This window comes from Rattus rattus, chromosome 9 (assembly GCF_011064425.1).
Source record: "Rattus rattus isolate New Zealand chromosome 9, Rrattus_CSIRO_v1, whole genome shotgun sequence".
Taxonomy (NCBI): domain Eukaryota; kingdom Metazoa; phylum Chordata; class Mammalia; order Rodentia; family Muridae; genus Rattus; species Rattus rattus.
The window spans coordinates 71,749,050-71,769,710 of NC_046162.1; the positions used below are offsets into that span (position 1 = coordinate 71,749,050).

The 20,661-nt window shown below is 46.5% G+C and overlaps 1 protein-coding gene and 1 non-coding gene across 3 annotated transcripts in view; one reads left to right on the top strand and one right to left on the bottom strand.

Annotated features, from left to right (window-relative positions):
• Pitpnc1 (phosphatidylinositol transfer protein cytoplasmic 1) overlaps positions 1 to 20,661 on the top strand; it is a 263,465-nt gene that overhangs the window by 97,865 nt on the left and 144,939 nt on the right. The gene's annotated exons all lie outside the window — the stretch shown is intronic.
• LOC116910675 lies at positions 18,047 to 18,185 on the bottom strand. The gene has a single exon (XR_004389207.1). It is a non-coding gene; the product is annotated as a small nucleolar RNA SNORA8 (small nucleolar RNA).

Below are 20,661 nucleotides of genomic sequence, written 5' to 3' on the forward strand. Positions count from 1 at the left end.
TGCCCGTGACTAGGAAGTAGGTTTATCCTCCCGAGGCACCACCCAAAGTGCCTCAAACATCCCTGCCATCTCATTTTAACAAAATCAGAAAACAGTCATAACAATCTTTAAGTGGAAGAGGGACTGAGATGGGGAAAGAAGGAATAAATAAAGCCACAATTTTGAGATCAAATTTAAAAATTTAAATTTTAAATTAAAACTAATTTTAAAGTAAACCCAGGAGCATGGAAGGGTGGAGCTTTAGGAAGAAACGCTGATAATTCAGTAATTAAGAGGAGCAAATAAAGCAGGGTGGGGGTGACGGATAGGGGGCTCTGAGAGAGAAGTAGACACGCACAGAGGAGGTCATGGGGAAGGAGGGAGAGTCTGGAGTGGGTTGTGTAGCCAGAAGGAGTGCCTGCAGCTTCCAGAAGGGAAAAGTAGATTGTCTTCTAGAATCTTTTAGAGGGAGCTTGGTTCTTCGGACACCTCCATTTCTGACCCTCAACTTCTGGAACCATAAAGAATAGATTCTGATTGTGTTATCTGCCACCTCTCTGGTAATTTAGTATTTGGTTTGGAAGCTAATAGAATCATCACACCCAGGTCAAGAGCTAGGATATTAGCAACACCAGGGGAAACCCACCTAAAGCCTCATCTCTTCATATCATCCCTGGATCACCACTGCGCTCGCTACTTAGATAGCAGTCTTAGTTTTCTTGTTGCTGTGGCCAAATACCTGAGGAGAAGCAACTTAAAGGAGGAAAGGGTTATTTTGGTTTTCATTTTGTGGGGATACAGTAGCACATCAATCAAGGCAGCAGGAGTGTTGGGTCTGGTTACAATGTAGCCACCACAGTCAAGAAACATAGCAGGTAAGATACGATTCTGAGTATCAAACTTCAAGGTCCCTTCTTGTGACTCACTTCCTCTAGCAAGGTACCACCTCCTAACGACTTCACAGACGTTTAAAATAGTGCCATCACCCAGAGAGCATGAGCCGATGAGGGACTGGCTTTTCACATCCAAACCACACAGGTTTTATGCCTGGTGAGCGTCCTTAAATGACATCCTACCGCGCACTTACTTCTGTTTGAGACTTATTTCACTCAGCACTCTGGGGGGCTGTGTGTTTCTTTGTTTCGTGTAGTTTCTGAGACAGGGTCTCCACTGTGTAGCGCAGACTGGCTTTTAGTTCTGTATCCTCTTGATTCTTCTGGGACTACATACATGTGCCACCATGTCCAGCTTGTATTGGGTTTGATCATTTTTCTAGCTGTCTACAGTTACTCCTTTATTATCCAAGGTTTCAGTTACCTGTAGTCAAGTGTGGTCTGAAAATGATGTGAGATGGAAAGTTCCAGAAGTAGACAAACAATTTCATAAGTTGTACTTATTCCTTTTTTTTTAAAAAATTTTAGGCAAGGTCTCACTGTTAGCCCTGGCTGGCCTTGAACCTGCCAGCCTCTGCCTGTAGAGTGCTGAGATTAAAAGCATGAACCATCACGCTCAGCTCCCCAACTTCTATTTGAATCGTGATAGCACATTGCAATTGGTCTCTGTGTATTATTAGTCGTTGTGGTTATTGTTTTATTGAGCTTGATTTATCAATCCCAGTCCTATAGAAGATATGTAGCAGTATACAGGGACCAACCACAGTTTCCAGCATCTACCGGAGGGGGCTTGGGATGTGTCCCCTACAGCTGGCAGCACTGCTGAACCTTGGGTCTCTCTAAAGAACCTATTACAGGGCTCCCAGGGCTGAACAGACAGTGGAGCCCACCAATTTTCTGAGAACCAGAGTTGGGCTGCCGCCTGTGAATTTTAAACATTCTTAACCCATCACTGGGAAGATGACTGAACAGCTGTTGTACCTTCCATTTCAAGTCTCAGAAATAAATTTGCATGTTTTAGGAGCTCCAACCCTCCCTCCTCAGCAGCTCTCTGGCTTTATGCTAGTGAGGACGCATCCACACATGCACGGGTAGTGTTCCTGAATACCCCGCTCTGATGAGCCTTAGAAAAAAGCGCCAGGAACCTCACAGAGGACAAGATTAAAATCCAGGGCCCCAGCTGTTGAGAGATGAGCTGTCTCATTTGCCTGATGTGCCTCCACATCCTTATGGAGGTGGGGGAGGCTGAGTTTGAACTCAAAATACCAGAATAGAATAGGGGGGGAGGGCAGGTGTGACAGCCACACCCTGGGTGCTGTTTTTTTTTTTTCCTAGAGAGAAAAATTTTTGATGGGGTTTGCAGTGGTAGAAAACACAGTCATCATGGCGAAAGAGAAGTCATTATTTTTCTGGTACAAAAGTAGTGTGTCTTTCTTTCAGAATGGGAAAAATCCAGTCCCAGCAGGAAGTATCTGCAATCCTGTGCTGCCATTAACCACTGTTGAATGTATTTGCATATGCAACTGCATATACAAACCTTCTTCCTATAAAAAAAAACAAAACAAAACATTTATTTCTGCAGTCAATAAATGTGCCAGGTGCTAGTCCCTGGAGGATATAGCATGACTAAAACAGCACTTGTCCTGATGGGAGCTGATATTCCAAGCAAGCATGGGCCAGGAGTGGCACAGAATGCCTGTAATCTGAGATGCTGGGAGCTGGAGATGGCAAGATTGGAATTTCAAGGCCAGCCTCCGCCTTATAGCAAGTTTGAGGTCAGCCTGGGCTGCAAAAACAACCCAACCAAATTAAAACAAACGAATAACAAAACAAAAACCTACAGTACTAAACAGGATAGTGTAGTACGTGTTCATATTAACTGATTTTCTACCCCTTTCCACTGCAACAGTTATTCCAAAATAACTCCTGGATTTATCAGTGAGTACAATCTAACTAGACAGAAACGGGTGGTAAACGGCTTCTGAGATAGTGACTGCACGGTCAGCTCGGGTCCCTGAGTGCCTATAAGGATCCAGGCAGCCCTGCTGATTTGCTGACTTGCAGCAGCTAGAAGGAAGCTGTGGCCTCTTTGAGCCGTGGAGATTGTATCAGTCAGTTGTCTGTAACAAAATATCCTAGGGGGAGCTAATGTTGTAAAGAAAAGAGATTCATTTGGTGCTCAGATTTGGAGGGAGTCTGCATCTATTTGGGGTGAGCTTAATCAAATCATGGCAGTGGGAGCAGTGGGAGCAGTGGGAGCAGTGGGAAGCACATCTTAAAATGTTTTATTTTAAACACTGGTGTGTAGACATGCACACAGGTGTGTCATAGTACATATGTGGAGGTCAGAAAACACCTTTGAGAAGTTAGTTCTCGCTTTCTACTGTGTGTAGCAGGTTCCTTTAGCCTTTGAGTTATCTTCCCGGTCCCTGGGTCACATCTTGTATCTTGATACAGGAAACAGGAGAGGGGCTAGGTGTCAGCTACCCAATTTTACTGCAGTTCACTCTCAGAGGGTGGGTTCATGAGACACCCCAAAAATGTAAACTCCCACTTCTTAAAGAGTTCCACTTTCCAAGGTCACTACACTGAGAATAATCCTTCAACACATGGGCCTTTTAGAGACAAACCACATCTGAACAATGATGGAGAACTTGGGGTCAAGCTCCAAATAGACAGCTACAGGAGTCACATAATACCCAAGAGAAGGAGAGATTGGCTAGCTCTGTTGCAGTAGTGTTAATAGATTTGCTTGTTTGTTTAAGCTGGAATATAGTCAGCGTATAAAGTGTACGGCAGGGGCCAAGAAGACGGCTATGAGGGCACGGTACTTGTCTGCAAGCATGCAGACAGAAAGATGTGAGTTTGATCCCGGTGAGAAAGCCAGGCACAGCAGCAGGTCCCCAATACCCCAGGGGTGGAAGGTAGCGCTGAGTGTATCCGTAGGGCTTGCTTATTGTCCGTTTCAGTGTGGGATCCTATCTTAAAAATAAATGGGGTTCAACCTAGCATCTACCTCTGTCTTCCTCATGAATACAGACAGACATACAGACAGACAGACAGACAGACAGACAGACACACACACACACACACACACACACACACACACACACACACGGCACTGTAAAGGGAAGACAGAACAAGACAGAAGGCGAGTACCCCCAGTCCACAGACACTCCAGGCTGAACAGCTCTTTACACACCACCTTTCTTAGAGAGTCTGCAGTGCCTGCTCTTAGGATAATGGAAGAAAAGGATGCTGGGAGGGAGGCAGGAAGGAAATCTCTGACTCACTCAGAGTGTACAGAGATGCTTCCTGCTTAACGGACAGAACGGAGTCCAAGCCACAGACTAGAGATGATTAGAAGTGTCTGACTATGAGAAGGCTTATCCATATATAACTTCCATATATATATCCATATATACAGAGTTCCACTGTATATCCCTGGCTGCCCTGGAACTCATGCTATAGACCAGGCTGGCCTCGAACTCACAGAGATCCATCTGCCCATGCCTCCTGGGATTAAAGACGTGTACTACCAGTATCCAGCTAGATTTATTTTATTATGTTTATTTTATCTCACTGCGTAACCACGGCTGGCTTTGTACTCAAAGTTCTTCCGTCCCCCAAGTGCTGGAACTAAAGGCATGTACCTGCCAAGCCCAGCTAAAGATTTATTTTTATTTTTATGTATGTGAACGAGTGTGTGTGCACTGTAGGTGCCTGAGGAGTTCAGAGGAAGGGGTCGGATAGCTGAGTGGTTTTGGGCCGCCAGATGTGATTGAATGCTGGGAACTGAACTCGGGTCTCCTAGAAGAGCGGTAGTGCAGGATCGTCTTTCCATCCCGTGCTTTATTCAATTGTTTCCTATTCCTGACACGAATCCTAAGACATACATGAAATTTATGTATGAGGGTTGCTGGGAATTTGATTCGAGAAAGCGGATTTTACTGGCACTGTAGAGCGGGCGTTGGAAGGGCACCCGGCATAGTCCTTGCCATTAGAGGCAAGGGGCTCAAACCAGAGTCCTGAGTCAGGAAAAAAAGGTCCGACCTTTAAATAGTTCCCTCTGAGAAACACGATCCTGAAAGAACCGTTCCGTATCCCCTATCTCCCTCCTCATCTCCTCCTACCATTTGTTTAACTACAGAGCTTTTGGGCCCTGCTTTCCATAAAATTTATTATATGGAAAATATTTTCGGCCCTCTAGCTCCCTTACCAAATTTAAAGCATTTTAACCGGTTCCAAGAGGCCTTTAAGTCCCATGTGTGGCTATCTTTGAGTTGAGTCATCTAAACTTTATTGCCAGCCTTGGTGAAAACTGCATTTCGTTGGGGTCACTTCTGACGTGTGTCACCCCCAAGTCGGGTCCCATTCTCCCTGTGGTTGCCATGGAATGACTGAGTCAACAGCCTACTCCGAGAAGAGGAGGAACCTTCACCGGTGCTCCTGTGAACACGGGTACAGTGTGTTCTAGAAAAGGATGGATTTGCCATCAGAGTTTTAATAGCAAAACAACCCAAACCAAACCAAACCAAACCAAACCGAAAAACAAAGTTATGAGGATGGAGAAGCTTAATGAGATGATATGAGGCCACAGGGTCATTTCTATTTAGAATAGAAATTAGGTTAAGGGTCAACTGTGGGCGTAGTGCGCTTACCAAATATGTGTGAGACCCTGCTCGCACCCCCAGGGAGAAATGGCAAAGAGAGCTAAGATAAAGAGGGAGGGAGGGGTGATAAATCCAAAGATGGTAAATTCAAATGAAATATTAAATACTCTTAATATATTTAGAATAAGCTCTCTCACCTTCTCAATTCTGCTAGACCTATACGAAAATAAGAGATTTTTTTTCTTCTGAAAAAGTGTATAAAAAAATATCTGAGCTGCAGGTGTAGTTGGTAGTGAGCTCGCCTAGAATGCTTGAGGTCCTGAGTTCACAAACCCCCCAACAGTTCATAATAAACCAGGTGAGGTGGTGCGCACCTGTGATCCCACCACTGGGGATGTGGAGGCAGGGGGATCAGGAGTTCAAGGTCATCCTCAGCTACATAGCAAGTTTAAGGACAGCCCTCACCACCAAAACAATAAAATAGAAAGAAAAAAAAAAAAGATACGTAAAAACCCAAAGATGACCGAGAACCTTGTAAATTTTATCTTACATAGAATCAGATTCTTAAAGTGACCTCATGAGAAAAATATAGGACAGCTGTTTTTCTCATTCAAAGGTGGCCCTACATTTCGGAAGGTTCTGGAAACTTTAGCCGACGAGAGACTTCATTAGATTAGGTCCTTTCGTATCTCATCCCAGGACTCTGTTCTGCTGTTTCCTGTCTACGATGGGGGTAAAGAGAGTCTCCTTCCACAGGCTCTTGCTGCAATGATGCTCTAGAGTTGGGCCTTCTCAAACAGGGATTTCCTGAGGCCCTGTTTGTCGTTTTTTTTTTACCCTAGTGACAAACCATTGCCTGTTGTTGTAAAGCGAAAGAAAGGGTCCCACCCTCCCTCTCAATCTGGTATTCTCTTTTATAAACACTACAATGCCAGGTCTTACATTTGGGTCCTTAATTCATTTTGAAGTTTAAAGAAAAAACTTTTTCAGGTTTTATTTATGTGAATAGGTGCTTTGTCTGCAGTAGGCAGTGCCCTTAGAGGCCAGCAAAGGACAGTGGATTCCCTGGGACTAGAGTTAGAGACGGTTGTGAGGGGCTTGTAGGTGTTGTGAACCGAACCCAAGGTTCACTGAACGTGCTGTCAACCACTGAGCCGTCTCTCCAGCCCTCAAGATATATATCTTATATATACATTTTAAATTTGAGGCAGGAGAACTAGTAAGGAACTATTTTTTAAATCCCCATCAAAATGATACACGGTCAAAACAAACCAGAGCTTGGGTTGAATACGTGTCTGTGCCTCCCTCCTGCTGTCGGCAACTATGTTGTCTTGTGCGGTCTCTGTGAGCCTCTGTGAGCATTACCGGATCATATGCTGTTTCCCAGTGGATGTCTTCTGGATTCTTCCCATTGGCTCCCCAATTTGCTTGTAGTCTACTCTTCAGTTGTCCTAAAGGTTAATTGTTTTTTGTTTGTTTGTTTTTTATTTATTTATTTATTTTATTTATTTATTTATTTATTTATTTATTTATTGGAACCAGAACATTTATTTTATGACCGATTGAAATCCTCAAGATGAACTGCATGCTGCAACAGCTGCCCTCTTGGGTTTAGGTGTTGTTCCTTCACGGAGTCCATGTCTGTGCCATGTTAATGCAGCACCACCAAGACATTGCGTCCACACTGATCAAACAGACCTTCACGCACTTATCTTAATTGCGTCCTTCGTTTTGATTTTTAATTATGTATATGTGTCTGTGGAGGCCAGACATGTTGGATCCCCTGGCATTGGAAGTGGTTGTAAGCCTCTGGGCGTGGGTGGTAGGAATGAGATTTTCTGTAGGAATGGGTGGTTTTGACGCTGAGCCATCTCTTCTGCCCCAAAGCTAATCATTTTAAGCAAGTATTCTGACCTCTTTGTTACCTTTGTTATCTTAGAGAATATAATCACTTGGTTTTTTTTTCTTCCTTCCTCGCTCTCGCTCTCGCTCTCGCTCTCGCTCTCGCTCTCGCTCTCGCTCTCGCTCTCGCTCTCGCTCTCGCTCTCGCTCTCGCTCTCGCTCTCGCTCTCGCTCTCGCTCTCGCGCTCTCTCCTCTTTCCTTCTTAGTGTCTAGCTATGTAGACCAGGCTGGCCTCAAACTCAGAACAATAGCTTTCTTGTTTTCCTGGAATTCCTGCTTCTCTTTCACGTGAAAGCAAGCAAGCAAATGAGCCACCCTGAGCTGTGGCCGCCTTGACCCAACCGGCCTGTGGTTTCCTCTTCCCCTCCAGTGTCTGGGTTCAGACATTGTTCGTTTCTTCCTCCTGTTTGGTCTTGTGCTGTGCAGCCTTATGAATGAATGTCGCTGCTTAGAAATCCAGAAGGTCCGGTCTGTGTGAAAGCATCTTTCTTCCCTCCGGCCTTCTTTGTCTCTGCCTCAGTTTCTTCATCTGTATTGTGATAGAAATCCAAATTGTACCCACCTATTAGAGTTATTAGGATGAATGAAAGCAGCTATTTCGGGAAAGGCTCTTGGACAGCTCTTCTGGAACATTCTAGAGCTGTCGGGAAAGCCTTTTCATTAAGGCGAAAGTGCACTCACTGTGCCCTGGCCTTCTGCACTCTTCGGAACCCCACCTGGGCTGTCAGTAAAGCAACAGGATGCTGGCTCCTGTGGCAATGTAAACAATGTCCGGTTACCCTGCCCGCTGTCCTCCCGCCGAGTCCTGGGCTTATGAATTATTCCTTAGCAGATTTCTTCTCCGATTACTTAAAATCCCAATCAATGATACAGGAAGGGTTTGTTGCGTTTTTTTTTTTTTTTTTTTTTTTTAGGTCACTAGGCTGGCCTCAGTTGTCTGTCTGTTTAGGGAAATCATAATCCTTTCCAGGAAATGGATTGGTTTAGATGGGGGTGGGGGCGTGGCTTTGGGGGAGTAAAGATTGCAGGTTGCAGAGGAGGTGGGAAAGTTTAGGAGAAGAGGGATTCAGCGAAGGGGTTGGCTCAAGGACTGGAGCATCTAATGGCAGAGCACCAGGCGTGCAGTGGATGCTGGGAACTTAGGGCAGATAATCCTGGTGTGCCCTGGAGTTGTCAGGAATTGGCGTATGCCTGGTTGAGGGGTCATAACCTTCCATCTTGGCTTCTCCTTGACCTTTCCCCATAAGGCACTAAAGGTGGGAGCAAGAGCTGGGTGTAATCCTGACAGTTTGTGGGTTGTTTGGGAATTTGAGGGGGATGAGGAGGGAGGAGAGAGCAGGCCAGGTTTATAGGTCACGGGGTGAAAGCCAGGCAAGTGAAAATCAGGAGGGTCAAGAAGTCTGAGTGGTTGAGGCACAAACCTCTAAGAAGCCGTGGGCACATAGCTCAGGGTCGAGAGCATTTGGCCAGTGTGTACAATACGCCAGTTCCAAAGCACAGAACAAACTCACATCCCTGAGCCGAAGGTGAAAGACAGGGTCTCCCACCCTGAAGGACCGGGGCTTCGTGAGCAATGGGAGGGATTTGTCAGGAAGCAGTACCCAAACCAGATTCAACGAGGAGATGGGGTCAGAGAGGGACAAGAGTGGATTCGGCCACTCACTTTGGAAACTCTTGTAGGATCTAGAGAAGGGACCATATCATCAACCCAGACAGATAAGCCTGTAGGGGGAGCGTTGTCGGCAAATAGACTACAGATGCTGGTGGGGGTAGGGAGGCGCCGAGGAGTGACTCCAGACTTCCCACCTGTACAGGTGGGCGGCAAGAATTCAGAGGAAGTCATACCCTTATATAACCCGTGCTATTGCTCAAAGCCTAGCTCGGATACGCTGTCTTTCTACCTCCCAGAGTCACGGTGGAATCCAGGTGGCCTTGTTCTGTCTTTTTAGGGGCAGGGGAACAAACACATTGTTGCGGTGCTACTTAACATGCTGGAGTAGCATCTTTGTGGTCCCGGCGTTTTCTCCAATCCTTCCAAGAACCTCGGATGCATGCTTTCTCGTGGAACGGTGCACCTGGCCACACTACCAAGTGTTGCGTTGTTTTCGTTTAGCATCTGTCTTTGGAGTCTAGAGCTAAGGGAAATAGGAAAACACGCGTAAACAGAACGGCAGAAAAGGTACTCTGGCTTCCTGTTTTCAGGCGGCTTGTAGTGGATACCTGCAAACTGAACTCCCTGTGCCAGAGGCAATAGGGAAGTTGCAATCTTGAGGTCAACCTGATCTACATAGCAACTTCCAAACCACCTAGGGCTACAGAGCAAGCCCCTGTCTCTCCACTCTCCAAAGAGCAAAGAGTAGATTTGTTTATGCCTTTGAGGCCATTAATTAACTAGACTGTCGACCAAGGAAGTCTGGGGACCCTCTCTCTCTCTCTGTGTCCCTGAGTCTTGGGAACACAGGTGTCCAGTGTTGCTCCCAGCGTTTGATGTGGGTGCTTCGGATCTGAAGACAGGTCCTTGTGAGCACAGCACGCACTTCAGCAGCTGAGCCTGCTCCCCAGCCCCTTGGGAAACATTTCAACCAAAACCCAGTTTACATGCTATCTGTAATTTAAGTCTTTTTCTTTGTTGCATCTACAGCCTCGCTAAGGTTTTATCAATTCTGTTTTGTCGATCTTTTCAAAGAACCGACTTTCAGTCTTATTGATTTTTCTATTTTCTAGTTTATTAATTTACACTCTAGTCATTGCCTTTGGCTGTAGCGATAATTCTTTTTCGTTGTTGTAAATTTTTCTTTACAGTATCTTTAGGTGGAGAGTGGGTTGCTTTGCGGTCTCGTGTGTGTTTGTGTCGGCCTGTTCGTGTGTATACAGGGATGCATGCATGTGTGTGCACTTGGAGGCACAGCCAGCTCTGTACAGTCAGCTTTACCCACTGAGTCATTTACCCAGCCCTGGACGTCATTTTATTCTTGTACAGTGGGGTGTGTTACATTTTACATGCATCTCTCCTGTCTTCCGTTGTATTTTCTAAGGGCTGGGGACTAAATCAGCCTTAAAGATGCTGGGCAAACTCCTTTGCTTTAGTCTCTCTCTCTCTCTCTCTCTCCCTCTCTCCCTCTCTCCCTCTCTCTCTCTCTCCCTCTCTCCCTCTCTCTCCCTCCCTCCCTCCCTGCCTGCCTGCCTCCCTCTCCTTATCAGTGTCTGAGGTTATTTCTGGTATTTAAAATGCCACTTTGAATTGCTCATCAATTTGCTTTGAATAAAAAAAAAGATGAAAATTCCAAATAGTATACCACAAAAAAGGAAATTATTCTCATACCCGGTCATTTCTCTCCTTCACTCCGGAGCATGGACGCTGTTACAGAGTCGGTGACTGTGGAACTAGTATGAAGCTTAAAACACAGCAGCAGTGGTGAAGGTGTAGCCACGTCCAGTTTGAAAGCTTGATCCCCCCCCCCCAAACAGAGACGGGGGTGGTTATGTGTTGCCCACCAGTGCCAGCCATGCCTGATCTCTGGGCACAAGCCCAGAGGGCAGACCTACACAGGCACAGTATCTGCAGGATACTCATCACCAGGCCGCAGCCTGGGAGTCAAAGCAAAGGAAAGAATTTTAATCGTCTCTCTCATCTTGGCAAGATGGTATTTTGTTTTGTTTTGTTTTGTTTTCCCCTAACCTCCAGCGACTGTAAATTATGTTTTGTTGGGCTTTGTTTAATCGTATCCTGATTATGAAAATGCTACATGTGCTCTGAGACGATTTAGAAATTTCAGAAGAAAGCGGAAATTCCAGGACCCAGAGATTTGGAGATTTTAGTATCTTATTATTTCTTTGAAAATTTTTAGATCGTTATTTTATCGTATGTGTGTGGGTATTTTGCCTGCATGTATGTCTGTACACCGTACGCATACCTCATGCTCTCGGAGAGTAGAAGTTGTTGGATCCCCTGCAACTGGAGTTACAGATGGTTGTGAGCTTCCGTGTGAGTGCTGGGAACGTGGTCCCTTCCGCCGCTAACATGCCGCTCCGGCCTCTGCGTTATTATTTACTGAGGCAAAGGCTCACTGCATTGCCCAGGTTGGTCTTGAACTTGTGATCCTCCTGCTTGAGACCCCTGAGTGTTGTCACAGGTGTGGGCCATCATACCTGACTCCATCTTGTATTATTATTTTGGATGTGGCCTTTTTCTGAATCCTGTGGTTGTTTCTGTAGGCTTTCCTATTCTTGTGGCTTGACAGTCCATACCAGGTTTCCGTTTTGTTCTGGTAGTGACACTCAACCTTTGTCATTTCTGATTATCGAGATCAAAATATTTAGTCTTTGGAACTGTACACTCCATTCACCATTCTTTAAGAATATTTTATCTGTCTGTCTGTCCATCTGTCTGTCTGTCCATCCGTCTGTCTGCCTGCCTGCCTGCCTGCCTGCCTGCCTGCCTGACTGACTGACTGACTGCCTGCCTACCTATCCATCCATCCATTGTGTATGTTCCTTGTGGGTATGTCTGATACCTTCTCCTGTCCTCCATGCTCGTCAGGCATCCTGCTTTCTCACCAACCACAGGATTTCTTTCCACTAATCCTGGAGTTTGTCATTTTGTCCAGAATACCTGGTCCAAAGCCCCAGCTACCCTCCCCACCCCCTCCACCCCCACCGCCACCAGCACTGCCATTGGAGGGACATACATGGCAACATCCAGCTTTTTACATGGGGGTTTGAGACCCACGCTCGGGTCCTCGTGCCTATGTAGGAAGGGCTCTGACCCACGGAGTCACCTCCCCAGCCATCCTGGAGTTCTTGTTGGGGACAGTAGGAATACACCACCATGTTCATGCCTCCATCACTACCCAGTCAGGAATTTCAGTCAGACTGCAGTTCTTCAAACCAAATCAACTTTTATTTGACCAAATATTTATTTAATAAGCTGGAAAGAAAGGAATTCTACTCTCCCTTTTAAGCATTTTTTTTTTTTTTTTGGTTTGTTTTTTTTTTTTTTCCGGGGCTGGGGATCGAACCCAGGGCCTTGCGCTTCCTAGGCAAGCGCTCTACCACTGAGCTAAATCCCCAACCTTAAGCATTTTTTTAAATGATAAAATAAATCCAGACTTGGACTGTGTGTGTGTGTGTGTGTGTGTGTGTGTGTGTGTGTGTGTGTGTGTGTGTGTGTGTCTGTATTACCTGGGATAGTACCTTTTGTGTGTTAGGCAAGCACTCTCTCTTCAAATTATATACCCAGTCCTATTCTCTCCCCGCTTACCACCCCCACCCCCCACCCCAGTTTTTCCAAGACAGGGTTTCTCTGCATAGTTCTAACTGTCCTAGAACTTACTCTCTAGACCAGGCTGGCCTTGAACCCAGAGATCCACCACCTTCTTCCAGTGCTGATATTAAAGGTATTTGACACCGTCACCTTGTCTTATAGTGATAGAAAATTTAATTTAACAAACATGGCCTGGGTGCTTACTGTATGCAGTATGGAGGGCTAAGCAAAAAGGTTTTTTTGTTTTTTGTTTTTTTCTTTTTTCTTCGGAGCTGGGGACTGAACCCAGGGCCTTGTGCTTGCTAGGCAAGCACTCTACCACTGAGCTAAATCCCCAACCCCCTGCAAAAAGTTTTAAAAATAATTTTTGCAGTCTTTAGGCCAGCGATGAGGCATTGGCTTGTGCCCTTACGAAGAGGCTTCTTACCCAATCACTGATAACTGCTTGTTTGTTGTTTCACGTGTTCCTTGACAATTTCCTACACGTGTATAATGTATATAGGTCACGTTAAAACCCGTTACCTTTGGTGTTTGAGACAGGCTGTCATGCCTTGAACTCAATCCTCCTGCCCTACCGCTCCAGTGCAGAGAAACTGCTGCCTTCCACCCCGCCTTCGTTCACCATTGATAATTTTGAAGACTACTTCAGGATATAGAAAGTGCCGGTAATATATTCAGTTAGAAAAAGCACATTACGAAGTGGTATATATATTCAGTGTAATTTCCATTTCATCTTTTTAAAAAGAAAAAAAAAAAAAACCCGAAACTAGAAAGAATATGTTCCTAAATGTCAATATTGTTTATTTCTGGATCAGCAAAACTTTTTTTCTCCATATTCTAATTTTCCTGTAATGAAAACAAATGAATTTTATGATCAGATGGTAGAGCAGAACGGCAGTGGTATTTTAAGGACAGAGCCCTGCTTTTTAGGTTTCTAGGCGATGGATACTTTCATCCCCTGTTTCGGGGATTTATTTCCATCTCTTGGGCAAAGAAAGATCAAAGCGGGGCCTTAAAGGGTGAGTAGAATGCGAAGCCATATTGAGAGCCTCTTCTTGGTCGCTTTCTGCCGCCAGTGGAGGGTTGGTTTGGCGGGCAGGTCCATCATCAAGCGAAGTCAAGGCGGGAACCTGGAGGCAGAAACTGAAGCAGAGCCCTCCGGGGGAGCACTGCTTGTTTACCTGTTCAGTGACCTTTCTTATCCAGCCCTGGACCACCTTCCCACGGTCCCCACGGTGGGCTCAGGTCCCCACGGTGGGCTCAGGTCCCCACGGTGGGCTCAGGTCCCCACGGTGGGCTCAGGTCCCCACGGTGGGCTCAGCCCTCTTAAAATCATTCAGCAACCAGGAAAAATCCCTACAGACATGGCGACATCCTGTCGTGTGGACGCACCTCCTTAGCTCAGGTTCCCTCTCTCCGGACGTATCTAGGTTTGTGTAAAGTGGACGAAAAGTATGTGGGCCAGGGCACGTGCTGAACGGAACCAGGAGTAGGAAGCCCGAGAGTCCCGGGAGAGCTGTGAGTTCTAGAGCAGGGTGGGTGTGCTGTGTACCCTGGAGAAGATTGTTACACGCTTGCTGTTGAGCGCCATATTGTGGCTTTATCTGGGTTTCTACACGAAACTCTGGTAGGAGAGGTGAGGTCGCCAAGCTGAAGGCTGGGAGGCAGAAGGCAGAGGACCCATGGGAGCCATTCTTCCCTTGGATTGTTGGCTCTGGCCCAGCGCTGGGTTACGTTCTGGATCTGTCACCTGACCCATCCCTTGGTCGTACGTCTGCATCCTGCCCGCCACCATTGTCTCCAGAGCCCAGCTTCACGCTCTACTGTATCTTCTTTGAGGTCAGAGTGGTAACCTGGATCTCTTCCTGCTCCCACGGTGGATGCTCAGCTATGCCGGGCTCACGTCATTGGTCCTGCCTTTAAGCCTCATAGAACGTTCCATCTTTCTACCTGGGCATGGTGCGACCACCTGTAATCCTAGCCTTTGGGAGAGACTGAAGCCGGGAAGGCTGTGTGTTCCAGGTCCGCCTGGGCAACGCTGTGAAATTGTCTCTAAACAAAACCAAAACAAGAAAGAAAACAAACAAACAGAAAGCCCCGAGCTTCCACCTTTTCAATCTATCCCCAACGGTCTTTATATCCCCATCTTAGAAACTACCCAGCCCAGAGCGTGGCTGTCCTCCCTAAGGTCCTGTGTGGCTCCACGTACAGGAAGTACCCTGACCAGGTAGATGCAGTTCATGGTGACAGAGGAGGCCAGCTGCCAGGGCCAGGCAGGAAAGCAGGGACGCAGAGTTATCCTAATTCAGGTTATGGTGGAAAAACCATTCCTGTGATTCCTGTGGTGAGCAGACATGGCGAATACCCTCGGGGCCAGTGAGTGATTGGCATGGGGCTGGGAAGCTCAGTGGGTAAAGTGCTTGCTACACAAAAAAAGTGAGTCTCTGAGTTAGAATTCCCAGCGCTACGTAATATGGCTGCAGGCATCTGTAATTGGTGATCCTGTGGAAAGATGGGAGGCTGAGGCAGAGGAGTACCCTGGAGCTTGTGGGCCAGCTAGTCCAAAGTTCAGAGTGAGATTTGTCACAGACAAGGGGGAAAGTGACAGCTGACCCTTGAGGCTGGCTCTCTTTGTGAGACATTGTGGCACACGCAACATGAACCACACACAGGTTTCAAGCACTTGCACGCGCGCGCGCGCACACACACACACACAAACACAGTTTAGGCACATAAACATTACATAAAAAGTTTTAAATTTGTTCAATTAAAAATAAACAAGAGGCTGGGAGACGGTGGCTAAGTGCTTGCCGATGAAGCTTAGGAACTGGGGTTAGGATCCTCAGAGCCCATGCAGGTGCTGGGTGAGCCTGGTGGCCCACTTGTCATGCCAGCCTCAGGAGCTGGATCAAGTCGGCTAGTGAGACTCGTCATGTCAGTGAGCTCTGGGTTTGATTAAAGACCCTGGCTCAGGACTAAGCTAGAAGAGTAACCAAGATTCTTGATATCAACCTAGAGCCCCAACACACCCCCATATGCATCACACACACATGCACAACCCAACATGCAGCACACACACACACACACACACTCGAATGCACACCCCAACATGTTACACATACACACGCACACATACTAATATGCACACCCCAACATGTCACACACACGCACACACGCACACACACACACACACCTTTGCTATTGCCAGAGTATATATTGTTATATTTCACCTCATCCCCAGCCCTCTTCCTTCCCTTCCTTCCCTTCCCTTCCCTCCCTCCCTCCCTCCCCTCCCCACCCCACCCCACCCCATTTCCTTTTGGTAGGGTCTCATGTAATGCAGCCTGGCTTTGAACTCTTCACGTATCCTGCCTTCACGTCCCAAGTTCAAGAATGACCGGCAGGGACCACCACAAGTGGTTTATTTGAGGCTGGGGATTGAACGGAGCCTTTGTGCATGGTAAACACTGAGCCAGCTGAGCCCCATGCTTTGCCCGTTTTCCTATTATTTATATATTTATTAAATTTTAAGTCACAGTTCCTTGTGGCCCAGGCTCGCCTTAGCTTGTTAGATAGCCCAAAAACGACTTTGAACTTCTAATCTTCCTGCTTCTGCTTTGGAAGGGCTGAGATCACAGGGGTGCCCCACCCTGCCCCACCTTAGATCAGTATCAGCCTGCAGAGGGAGAAGGGTGCTGGGAACCTTCTGGAAATGTAGCCATACCATGACTCTCACAGCTTTACTCTGGGGATGAGTGTGCTGTCCAAATTAGCTTCAAAGCCTCGGCCATCGTTCTGCCTGAGCCTCCCAGCTGCTGGGATTATAGGTAAGAGCCGCTACGCCTGGCTGCTGAGTTCTTCTGTCTTCTTTCTCCCTGGCATGCTTGGCCAGAGTGCAGACACTCCTGAGACAGCTTGGCTGTGACTAACACTGACAGCATTGTTCTCATCGAATACCTCCGATGGCTCTTTTTACTGTAACCAGCTTCACGAGTCAGCTGGCTACAAACTACAAGACTAGGCGCCACTCTCCGATCTCGCATGTTCTCACAGAATAGTGTGGGTTTTTTTTTTTTTTTTTTTTTTTTAAGATTTACTTGTAATTATTCCTAAGTGTCTGTGGGGGCGTGGTGCGGTGCGTATGTGCATGCATGAGCACAGGTGTCCACAGAATGCACGCCTACAAGGGGGGGGGTGTTGGATCCTCGCTGGGATTACAGGTGGCAAGCGTTCTTTACTGCTGAGCCATCTCTTCAGTCCGTTGTGTTGGCACTTGCACGTGTGTGTGTGTGTGTGTGTGTGTGTGTGTGTGTGTGTGTGTGTGTGTGTGTGTGTGTGTGTGTATTTAATTGAGCTGGTACAAAAATCTTGATTTCCAACTTTTCTAGAGAAACAGGAATTCAAAGTGGTTGCTGCTGACCTCTCTGAGTCTGAGTTCTTGGTCTTCCTCTCTTTACAAAAAAAATTATTATGTTTTATTTTATTGTATCTGGGACTGTGTATGTCATGGTATTTCAAGGACAGAAGGTGGCCTGAAAGAGTTGGCTCTCCTTCCATGTGGATCCTGGAAACAGAACTCAGGTCTTCAGGTGTTGTGGCAAGTGCCTTTACTCCTTAGCCATCTGGTCAACCCCATTCACCACACTCCTCTTTATAGTCCAGGTTCTTCACCTCAGGGCACCATTGGTGACTCCTCTCTGGCCTTGTCTGTTTTGGGGAGGGCATATTTCTAGAGGACCATCTCTGCTAAAAGTAGGCAATGTAAAGTAGAACCATCTCTCTTAAAAGTAGGAGCTTGTTCCTTGCCTCAGAGAAGGGTATTTCCTGTCTGGGGAATGTTGTCACCTCACAGTTATGAAGACCTGTGCGCTGATACCCAGAATCCCTGTGAAAAGCCGTGAGCTGTGCCTGTGGCCCCAGTAATGGTAAGGTGGGTGACAGAGGAAGCTGGATCCCTGGCGCTAACTAGTCAGCCAGCCTGGCCTTCCAGGCAATAAGAAACAAAAGGCATCTGAAGAGTGGTAGGTGATCTTGTCTTGAGAGTCACTGAAACACTCACATATACATGCTGTGTGTTCACCAATACACACATGGCATGTGTGCACATGTCAGTGTACTCTACCTGTGTACATGAGTATACTCTACATGTAAGTGTAGAAGGAAAGAATAGTCCCCATGTGTTCAAATGACCAGAACATTATTGTAGCCATTGGCTAACTCTCCTGGAGGCAATGAGAGCCATCTTAACCACCCACCCCTAAGAGGCACTGCCAAGCACCTTCTATGCCCTCCATTCCGAAGGAGCCTAAAAAATAATGTTGCCTGTGGAGCAGGATTCATTCATTCATTCGTTCGTTCGTTCGTTTATTCGAAGTTGAGTTTCTTTTTAAAATAAAAAACAATCATTAGAAATACCAGGTTTAACATGTGCAAAGCCAAGAAACCAATGATGCCAGTTAGTGAATTTCTATCGCACTGTCTTTTGAACACCCATCAGGAAAGAACTGCTGAGTGAAGTTGAGTTTCTAAGTCCTTGGACCATATAGCAAGACCAAGAATAGTCTTCTCCAGTGTTTCTCAACCTTCCGATTGCTGTGACCTTTAATACAGTTCCTCATGTTGTGGTGTCCCCTGCCCCAAACATAACATTGTTTTCGTTGCCTCTGTCTTCTTTGGTCTCTTACCACCCCCAGATTTCCCCACAGAATTAAGTAAGTCACAGAATTCTACCATCTTCGGGTATCCTGCCTGGGCTCTGGTTCTCAGGGAGAGAGAGAGAGAGAGAGAGAGAGAGAGAGAGAGAGAGAGAGAGAGAGAGAGAGTTAGTTATATTTTTTCCCCAAAGCATTCCCTTCTTCTCAAGTGAGTAAGAGCTTGAGGATTTGTCTGGCTGTTGAAGTGGAGCTAAAGGAAAACCAGGGGAACATGACAGACTTCAGGAAGTCTAAACTGCTTGGTGTGGACCAAACAGATCCCAAACGCTGGGGAGACCAGGGTTACCTCTAATGTCAGGAGCCACAGTAGGGTAATGTAGACAGGAAAGTCCCAAGGTCACATCCCACACAGTTGGAGTCTCCTGTCTGAAAATTCATTCTAAGAATCGCATCTGCACATCTAGCTGGGCATCCTACCTTGAACAGTTAAAAAATCAGATCTGCTTTACTTCTAATTTTAGAAGGAACTGAGCTGACCTTCATTCCGCTGTTGCTAACTGGAGCCCCGTTACCTGGGTGACTGGATTCACAATATGTCAGTATGCAAATCCCATCTGCCCAGGAGGAGAAGGCAAGAAAGGCCTTGCTCCTCCTGGGGCTGCCAGCAGGATCTGGAAACAGCTCCCTTTGGAGATGGAGGAAGGTCCTGTAACAGAAAGAAATAGGGAAAGGAAAGGGGATGGCTAGAGCCTTGTCTCCATCCTACTTCGTGACTTTGCTCTGGGGTGGAGTGGGGATCGGGGTATCCATGGCTAACATACTCTCTATATGTCTTCAAAGGTGGAGTAGTCACTTCACTGTGTCCTAAAACATTTGAGTCATTAGAACGGTAGAGTTAAGACCTTGTTGTATTTGCAGATGCATTTGTGGGTGCTTTTGTGCATGTTTGTGTGTGTCCATGCACACATGGCACACAATGCCAGTCAGAACAACCTGAAGGAGTGTATTCCAACATATAGGGGGATTGAACTCGGGCTGTCTGGCTTGGCGGCGAGGCCCTCTGCCCTGTTGAGCTGTTTCAAGAGCTCCACTTACTTGAAGGCGTTGCTTCTGTGGCTCTGCTAGGAATCATGTTTCTCATGGTGTGTGAGCTGGGCTCCACCCAATAGACAGGTCAACCCATCTGACATCTCCCTTTCTTCTGCTGTCAGGAGAAAGGGATTTTTCTCCCAGGAGGCTCTGTTTCCAGCTCTTGTTGCATTCGGTGTTTCTGGCTGGTGGATCAAATCAGTCACCTTCAGATACATTCAACCCTGAAGGCAGGGACGCTCCCTTGTTCCTTTTCATGAAATTGCTGTCACATCAGCTGTCAGCTGCAGGAATCCCTCTCTGCTACCCACACATTTTCTGAGTCCAAATGGGATGGACTCATTAATTTTAATTTATACTTCAAACCTCAAGGACATCCGTGAGTGGGCATGCTTTATTTAATAGTTATGTTGGATTTGTGTGGGAGGGATACTTAGGTGCAGGTAGGGGACCTCAGGCTTTTGGTTTCTTTTCTTTTCTTTTCTTTTCTTTTTTTTTTTTAAGATTTATTCATTTATTATATATAAGTACACTGTAGCTGTCTTCAGACACACCAGAAGAGGGCATCGGATCTCTTTACAGATGGTTGTGAACCACCATATGGTTGCTGGGAATTGAACTCAGGACCTCTGGGAGAGCAGTCAGGTGCTCTTAATTGCTGAGCCATCTCTCCAGCCCCCATGGCTTTTGGTTTCTAATGTTGACACCCTCAGTGACTTTCCCTGCCTTCCCCACAATCTCTTTCTCTTTCTCAGTAGCTCTGTCTTCTCTCACCTCATTAAAAAAAAATTTTTTTTTTTGTCCTAGCAAAGCTAAAAAACCATCAGCAACAGGCAGGTATGGAGAAAGTCACTTCCTTTCCCATGATCCTTAGGCCCAGACTTAGAAGTGGCCTTCCCTCTGACTCCCAAGCTGGGGATGAGGAAATGAATGAATGACTAAGGGGATCCTGGAATTTACTACTTAACTAGCTTGGTGACCACAGACAAGTGACCTAACCCTCCTGAGAACCAGTTTCTTCCTAAGCCAAACAGTGACATAGACAGACACTGCCATAGCAGAGTTGCTGTGAGGACTCAGTGCGTGGGGTCTAAATCCTGGAACTCCTTGCTGGGCAGAGAGAAGCCAGCCCAGGATGGAGCAGGTTTTGTAAAGATTTCTTTCCTTCCTTGGCAAGAAGTTCCACTGTTAAGAAAATGAGTTTCCAGGATTGGCTTGGCTTAGAGGGTAGCTCCTCCCCTTCCTTTTCCTTTTTTAGGGGTGGAGT